Genomic DNA, 9018 nt, shown 5'->3' on the forward strand with positions numbered 1-9018 from the left:
TGCTTTCCTTTGTCTTCTCTTAACTCTCTTGCCAGGGTTTCCTGTCTATTTGTCATTTTCCTCTCCTTTTTCTTTGTTTTCTTCAATATTTTTCTGCCTCTCTCTGTGTCCAGATTTAATTCATTCTTACTATCCATTCTTTAATTTCCTTCTTTTTACTTCATCTACCTATGGCTTTTCATCTTTTCCTCATCCTTGTTCTCCCCATGCCCCTTCCTCTTATTCTTCAGTCTTTCACTACTCTGTCCTCTCCCCCTTTCCATCCAGCAGCTCCCCTCTTTCTCTCCCCATCCTTCCAGTGTCTCCCCTCTTTCTTTCTGCATCCTTCCATCCAGCATCTCCTCTCTTTTTCTCCCTACCCTTCCATCCAGCGTCTTCCCTCTTTCTCTCCCCATCCTTCCACTCATCTACTCTCTCTCCTGATCCTTCCATCTAGTGTGTGTGTGTCTACTACTACTACTACTTGACATTTCTAAAGCGCTACTCTCTCCCCCCCTCCTATCCAGTGTCTCTCTTTCTCTCTACCCTTTTCTGTTCAGTGTCCCCCCCCCCTCTCTCTCCACATCCTTCCAGTCTCTCCCCTTTCTCTCTGCATCCTTTCATCCAACTCCCCTCTTTCTCTCCCTATCCTTCTATCCAGTGTCTGCCCTCTTTCTCTCCCTATCCTTCCATCCAGCGTCTTTCTCTCCCCATCCTTCCATCCATTTTCCCTCTTTCTCTCCCCATCCTTCCATCCGTCTTCCCTTTCTCTCCTTATCCTTCCATCCGTCTACCCCCCTCTCCCGATGCTTCCATCCAACATCTACCCCCCTCTCACAATCCATCCAGTCTCTCTATCCCCTTCTTTCCATCCAGTGTCTCTCTACCCTTTTCCATTCATCATGTCCCCCTCTCTCTCTCCCCATCCTTCAATGTCTCTCCTGTTTCTCTCCCTACCCTTCCAGTGTCTTCCCTCTTTCTGCTCTCAGCCAGGATCCCCCCTTCTCCCCATCCTTATCTTCAGCAGCTTCTGTCTTTCTCCAGCCCTTCTCCATTCTCTCCCCATCTTCCCACTCTCTCCATTCTACCTCCTGCCTCCCGCTCCCCCTTCCACCTGAATCTTGACATCAGCATTTACATGCACTGAGTGCCTACTTTCCTTTATAGAAAAGGCTCCCAATAGGCATTACCTTGGTGCCTAAATATTGGTGCCCCTTTATAAAACTGCCCACTTACTGACTGAATATCAACACTTAAATCTATGTTATGGGGATAATATTCAGCCCACTGTGGAAAGCAGCTTGTAAGCTGGTTCCAGCCATGAGCTGACCTAACCTCTAACCTTTTCCATTCATCATGCCCCCCCTTTCTCCCCACCCTTCAATGTCTCTCCTGTTTCTCTCCCTACCCTTCCTTCTAGCATCTTCCCTCTTTCTGCTCTCAGCCAAGATCCCTCTCCTTTCTCCCCATCCTTATCTTCAGCAGCTTCTGTCTTTCTCCAGCCCTTCTCCATGTCCCCTCCTTCTCTCCCCATCTTCCCACTCTCTCTATTCTATCTCCTGCCTCCCGCTCCCCCTTCCACCCGATATTCGTTTCCTGGCCACTGCTGCTTCTCCTGTTGAGCAGCAATGGCCATGACCAAAAAAAAAAAGAGAGCTAACAAAAAAATTTAAAAAGCAAGCGCAGGGCTGCAACAGCCTTCATGCATGGGCTGTCGGCTCTGCAGATGCTCCTCTCTCTGTCCCCGGAGTAGAGCAGGAAGTCGATGTCAACTTCCTGCTCCTCCAGGGGCAGAGAGAGGAGAAAGGAGCGGCTGCAGAGCCGACAGCCCATGCCTGAAGGCTGCTGTGGCCCTGCGCTTGCTTTTTTAATTTTATTTTTATTTTTGGTCGCGGCTGCTGCTGCTGAACAGGAGAAGCAGCAGTGGCCAGGAAATTAATACTGGGTGGAAGGGAGAGCTGCCGACGGTGTCTCAGTGGAGACTTTCCCACTTTTGGCGGGAGTGCAGATGACCCGCTTTGGTGGGAGTCTCCTGCTGAATGCGGGAGACTTGGCAGGTCTGGGACACCCTAGCACATGTTATATTCATGCAGAAATTTTTTTTTCTCCTAGTAAAGGGCCACTGAAACAGACTAGAATCAGGTGCTCAACATTCAGAGTTTCTATCTATTTATTTACTTATTTATGGCAGTTATATCCCACATTTAATATGAATTAAGTTGAAACCTGGGAGCATTTAAAATCTTTTTTTCCTCCTCTGCCTAGATCAAAAGAGAAAGATGGTTTGTGGGAACTTGCTCCTTTTGTTTTGTGGATTGCAGTGGAATATTATAAAAATGCACTTAATATTGTTTATTACTATTTAAAAGAAAGATATTCAATAATGAGGGCAGAACTGTTAATCTGATCGTGAGCCCTTGTGCCCAGGCCGAGGCTTAGGAAGGACCTTGGCCAAAACCTAGGGTAGACCAGACAGGCGCTATGCAATACCACAGGCCTCAAAGCCCCGCACACTCAGGAAAATCAACAAGCACCACCAGAAAAGGGAAATAGACCACTCAGGCGGCCGATCGGGAACCCACTCATACAGAGTCCAAGCGTACGGGCCGCAAGGCCATACTGGAACTGAATCATACACTAGGGAAGGGACTGGAGCTCAAGCAGCACACACAGCGCCAGGCAGTGACACAAAGGGAATGACAACAGACCAAACTGGCGGATACAGACTACAACCAGAGGGAGAGAATACAAACAAAGGCTACACAGTAAGCCAGGTAGCGGAAGACAGAGCCCACAGGGAAATAAGGGGAAGCCAGGGTCAGAGCAGGACACTATAGACTCGGAACCTAAAAGAGTGAAGCTCCACAGAAATGGCTAAGCAGGAAAAAACAGACTGAAGGAAAAGGCTGCTAGAATTCCCCAGGCGGAGGAGGGCCAGGACCCACCAGGGTCAAATCAAACAAAGTACACCAAGGGCAGAAGTGGACAGAAAGAAAAAGCAGCTTCTAACTAACTACAGCAGAAAAGGAGGACAGAGCTCCCCAATGTCAAATAACAAACACAGGGCACCCAGAGTAAAAGCACAAGAGGGAAGGACTGCCTTCAAATACACACACAAGAAAAGGGCCAGAGCCCACAGCAAAATAACAAGCAAAAGCAGACTACAGAGCAGTGGAGTAGCCAGACAGCCAATTTTGGGTGGGCCTGAGCCCAAAGTGGGTGGGCACAAAATTTTCTCTCTGTCCCTGCCCCCTTCCTCCCCGCACTCTCCACATCTCCCCCGGCACCTCCCAATTCAAAATATACTTTAGCTCATAAAGATCCCCAAGCTCTGTCAGCTGAAAACTTCCTCTGAAGACAGCCAGAAATTCCTTTTACCAAGCTTGGCAGGCAGCAGTAGCAACAATGCTTTGAGACACCGATGCTGGCACCCCATGCATGCTTAGTTATCGGTGGCTCAAGGATGTTGCCGCCATCTGCCAAGCTTAGTAGAAGGGAGTTTTGGCTGCTTTTAGAGGAGGTCCTCAGCTGATGTAAGTTGGGGATCCCCACCAACTACAGCAAGGGTCAGGACTAGTGTTAGACATGCTAGGGCCCAGACTCTCACCAAATACAGAACAAGGGATCACAAATTAGAAATAAAAATATGTAGACAAAAATTGAACTCGGAACCTCGGCATGTTACAGTGGAGAAATAAAATCAGAAATGTATTTCTTTTTTCTACTGAACACAATAAAATGATATCTGCTATGCACATTTCTCAAGCTAACAAATTTCAGTTAATAAATTCAGAATAAAATGTCTTTTCTACCTTTGTTGTCTGGTCATTTTATTTTTCCATTATGTTGGTTCAAGTTTCTCTTTTTCCACTTTCCTGTCTTTCTGTTAATTCTCCTTCAAGCAGCTGCTATTCATTTGTCTTTTCTCCACTCTCATTCCATTCCCTCACTACACTGACATATTGATGTTTGTTTCATTTTAGCTCTTTCCTATCTTTTTTTTTTTTTCCTCCTCTCTGTCCACTCAAATTTCATCTTCTAATCCTTTTCCTTTTTACTTTTCAGATACCTATCAGATTTCCATCTCCTTCTTTCACCCACTAGCTCTCCTATTCCCCATCTCATTCCTTCTCCAGCCTTCCATCTTCAATCTACTCCCCATAATCACTATCATCCTCTCGCATTTCCTTACCACCCCCCTTGGCCTTCCACATGGTTCCACCATCCCAGTGTCTGCCTCCTTCCAACCCTTCTAGCCCAGCATCTGCTCCCTCTTTCTCCTCTCTCCACCCTCTATCCCCTCCTAGCATCTTCCTGTCCTTTCTCTCTTTCCTCTTGCCCCTTCCCCCAGGGGCCAGCATTTCTCCCCCTCTTCCCTCCCACCCGCATTCCAGCATTTCTCCCTCACTGTCTTCTACCCCTGGATCCTACATCTCCCTCCTTCTTCCCCCTCCTCCACCCTCATGTTCAACATTGTTCCCTCTTTTCCTCTTCTCTCTCACCCTTGCATCCCAAGTCTAACATTTGTTTCCCCCTTGCAGCATCTCTCCCACCACCATGTAACATTTCTCCTTCATCCCTCTCTCCCCTGTGCAGTACCTTTTCCTCCCCTCCCTCCCAGGTCCAACATTTCTCTTTCTTTTGTCATTCACCCCTCCTTCCCTCCCCACCCTACATCCAGCAATTATCCCTCTGTCTCCCCTCATATCCCAATAATGATCCCCTTTCTTCTACTCTCCCATGCATGTCTCCCTCTCCTACACCACCCTGCATCTCTCCCTCCCCTCCCTAACAATTTTCCTCACTCCTACACCCCCTGTTTAGCATCTCTTTTCTTTCCCTCCCCTCCACTCCCATGCCCAAGCAGCCCAACAATTTTATCTTCTCTCCAACCCCCCCCCCCATATGCAGCATCACCGGCTTTCCCACTTGCTAGTCACCAAATAACTGAACGCCCAGCTCCTCTCTTGGCCCCTTCTGAGCCAGCTGGCAGCAGCAATTTTCTTCTAGCTTCGGTCCCTGCATTCTTTCCTTCAATCGTCGCCGGCAGTGCTGCCATTCACACAGGCAGCTCTGCTCCCCTCTGCCGCGTCTATCCGGCCCTCCTACGTAAACAGGAAGTGCATCAGAGAGGGCCGGATGGACGCGGCAGAGGGGGGCGGAGCTGCCTGTGTGAATGGCAGTGCTGCCGGCGACGATCAAAGAAAAGAATGCAGGGACCGAGGCAGCGCCGGCGGGGAGGACAAGAACTTCCGTTGCAGCCGGACGCCGGAGAAAAGGTAGCGAGTGACGTGGGCGGGCCTGGAGGGAAAGTGGGTGGGCCTGGGCCCACCCAGGCCCACCTGTGGCTACGCCCTTGCTACAGAGAAAGGCTGCTTTCAAATATAAGGACAGGAAAGAAGCAGGGCACACAAGAGAACAGAAAGGGCTAAAGCAAATACCAGAGAAAGGTTGTCTAAAAGAGGCAGGGCTCACAAAAGACAAATATCAAGCACTGCACATAAAGGGTTAAAGCAGAGTAGAGGGAAACATAAACAAACAAAGCAGGAACAAGCTTACCATGGACAGAAAGGCTGCCTAAAAGAGGCAGGGCTCACAAAAGATAAATGCCAAGCACTGCACATAAAGAGTTACAGCAGAGTAGAGGGAAACTAAACAAACAAAGCAGGAACGAACTTACCACGGACAAATCAACACCACAGCCAGGCAGGGAAAAATAAGGCAGAGGAGAGACAACAGACCCAACTGCACTGCATTGAAACAATCAAGGAAATGCTGGTTACAACCAGCACACATAGAGACCACAAACAAAGAGAAGAGGAAGCAAACTCCAAAGAATGCACACTGTTCCACCAGCACAGAATAAGCAAGAGAACCAGAGCTCAGCTGAGAGGAAGTAACGCTAGAGCATCCACTGTAGGGAGAGGTAAATTTAAATAAGGTCTGACTTCTGATGTCTGCTGCTTCAGACGTCAGCTCAATCCCTGACAGGCCAATCAGCAGCGAGTCCCAGTCATTCCTCTGCTTGTCTCAGTAGAATCATAACAAGAGCTACCTTCATTAGAAGTCCAGAGTCAGTCTCAAGTGCCAACATTGTCCAGTTCAACACAATATTAGCAGCCACGTTCATACAAAGTTAATTATGCTCAGTGGAAAATAAATCTGTTGTCTCAGACTGCTTGCTATATGAATATTCCATCATTGTTTCATATTGCTACCACATAGCACGGGCATTTGCTTTAAACTTTGATTGTTTTAATTTATCTACACCTTACATGCACATGTTTTTACTTTTTAAACCCAAAGGTGAGTCTTATGGATGGGTGAACAATAAACTGTGTTGTTTCTGATTTTACTTGTGTTGGAATGTTTTCGGTCATGATGATCTGTATATCTGCTGTCTGTCTGGAATTTTGGAAGATGGAAATATGGAAATAAAAATTAAATTTTGGATGTACTTTGTAGAAATTGTTGTTTACTTTTGCAATGTGATGGATGCCTGTTCTGGTGTGTGCATGTGATAATCTTTGAATAACTGCTTATACTTATGGCTATGATTTCTGAACATGCTGCATCATTAAAGGACAGACTTTTAAATGCCCAGTTGGGTATATATACTAATCTCAACTTTGTTAAATGTTTCAGACATATCCATCTATTTGCTCTCATGATATAACTGAATGCTATTATTCTGTCTCACTGTATTGTCAAACGTAAGCCAAATTGAACCTGGCTTTGCTTGGGATAATGTGTGATTTAAATGTTAAACAAAGAAAAAGTTATTCTCCACCTTTTAAGACAGTGCCTTCCTGCTGGATAGTGATGGCACAAGGAAAGCAAATTTGGTCCAATGAAAACTGACTCCAAATAACCTGTTCCTTAGCTGGGCCCTAGTGTTACCATATTGAAAATGTGACTATGCCATGCCTCTGTGGTTATGTTCCACTAATAAGATTAACTGGCTTTCTTGAAAGGGTTATATAAACTTTGGATGCATGACTAGGGACACAAACATGCACTTATTTATTCAGTATCACAATTCCTCATGTACAGCCACAAAACAATCTTTTACGGTGGATAGTGTTCACAATTAGCTCCTTTTATTATCTACCAGATAAAAATAAGAGTTTTCAGTTTTGGCACAGTATAAGTCATCACAAGAACAAAATATAAGGAAACCAATGGACTGCATTAGGGGCTTATAGCCCATTTAGTTATGTTTAAACAAGAGATCTGCATGAAACAAAATATTTATTTTTATTTTGACTTATAAAACCACTTGCCCCTGAAACGTTCAAAAACAGAATAATCCATTTGTGTATCTAAAATGTAAACTTCTTCAAAACAGATGCAGATGTGATCCCATGTGCCCCAATGAAAGGAGAGTTTACATTTATTTTCATGTAATTTCAATATATTCCATCTTTATAACACCAGGCTTCCCAAGGCAGATTACAACAACAGTTAAGATGAACCCATCAAGAAACAGGATATCCTCACTGAAGTCTTGCCATCTATATTGTATAGAACAATGTAGAAAAATAAACACAAAATACAGAGGTTATAACTGCTGTGTCTACCAGGTATAATAATTTTTAAGCTCTTTTAGTAATATTTCATTTTTATTTCATGGTATTTATATCTAGATATGGAAAGCTTTCAAATAAATTAAAAAGCTGTCAAATAAGTAAAAAAAAAAAGAAAAAACTATTTTGTCCTCCACCTTTTAAGGCACTGCCTATCCAACAGGAACAGCTTAGACTTTTTACAGATGGACCACACATTTATTTTTAATGATCTTTTGCTATTGTTTTCAATAGCATTTGCTATTGTTTTGGCTGAACTAAAGATCTGCCTACTGCTGGCAAGCTCTGCCTACTAGTTCAGCCCATATAATGGACTAGATATAAACACCCTGTCTCCTGTTTTTTTCTTCAACCTCCTGCTCCTCCCAGCCAAGGTGGTTTAATAGACAGGAGTGGAAGTGAGCCTAATTGGCTTCCTTGCTTACAATGGACTAAATAGTCCCAGCACATCTCCATCTCCCTTAGGGTTACCATATGGCTCCAGAAAAAGGAGGACACATTGATCCAGTCTGGGTTTTGCTTCCATTAAAAGCAATGGAAGTAAAACCCAGACTGGCTCAATCTGGCCTCCTTTTTTTGGAGCCATATGGTAACCCTAATCTCCCTGCAATGCCCCCCTTCCTCCTGGTCTAGCACATGTCCATCTTCCCACAATTCCCTCATGTTCCTGGTCCAGTACATATTCATCTCCCTGTAATGCCCCCTCCTCCTGGTCCAGCACAGTCCATCTTCCTCCAGCCCAGCACACATTCATCTCCCTCCAGCCCCCTCCCCAGCCCAGCACATGTCCATCTCCATTCAACCCCCTCACCCAGCCCAGCATACATCCACCTCCTTCTAGCAGTCCTCCCTCCTCAATGGGTACAACGTATTTCTCACTTCTCCTCCTCCCCCCCCCCCCCCATCAACGGGTCCTTGCTTCTCCTGATACTAAAATCCGGTGTCCCTCCCTCCCTCCCTCCCTCCCTCCCAGATCCGCTAAAATTGCTTCATCCCTTTCCCTAACTGTGATTAAGATACGTTGCTGTGGCTGGCATCGGAGACTTCCCTCTGCAGGTCCCACCTTGGTGCCTTCTGGTTGAGGTAACTTTCTGTTTTCGTAAAGGCAGGACCAGCAGAGGGAAGGCCCTGACACTAGCCACAGCAATGTGTCTTAATCGCAGTAGTCGGTGTCAAGGAAGAGAATGGAGAAACTTTAGCAGATCCTGGAGGGAAGGAAAGACGCTGGATTTCAGGTGGGGCAAAAGAGAGAGGGACATGCCAAGGGCAGTGCAGGGCCCTGTTCAACCACGCCTGTCTAATACTGGCCCTGAAGAAATGCATTGTGTTTGACCCTCAACAGTATATCCTGTTAGGATATCTATAGCTATTTCTTTGATGCTGCTGTTATATTTTATTTGGATTTTGCTCACACCTTCAGGTACACTGGGTATTTCTCTGTCCCTGGAGGGCT

This window comes from Microcaecilia unicolor, chromosome 2, assembly GCF_901765095.1.
Source record: "Microcaecilia unicolor chromosome 2, aMicUni1.1, whole genome shotgun sequence".
Classification (NCBI taxonomy): domain Eukaryota; kingdom Metazoa; phylum Chordata; class Amphibia; order Gymnophiona; family Siphonopidae; genus Microcaecilia; species Microcaecilia unicolor.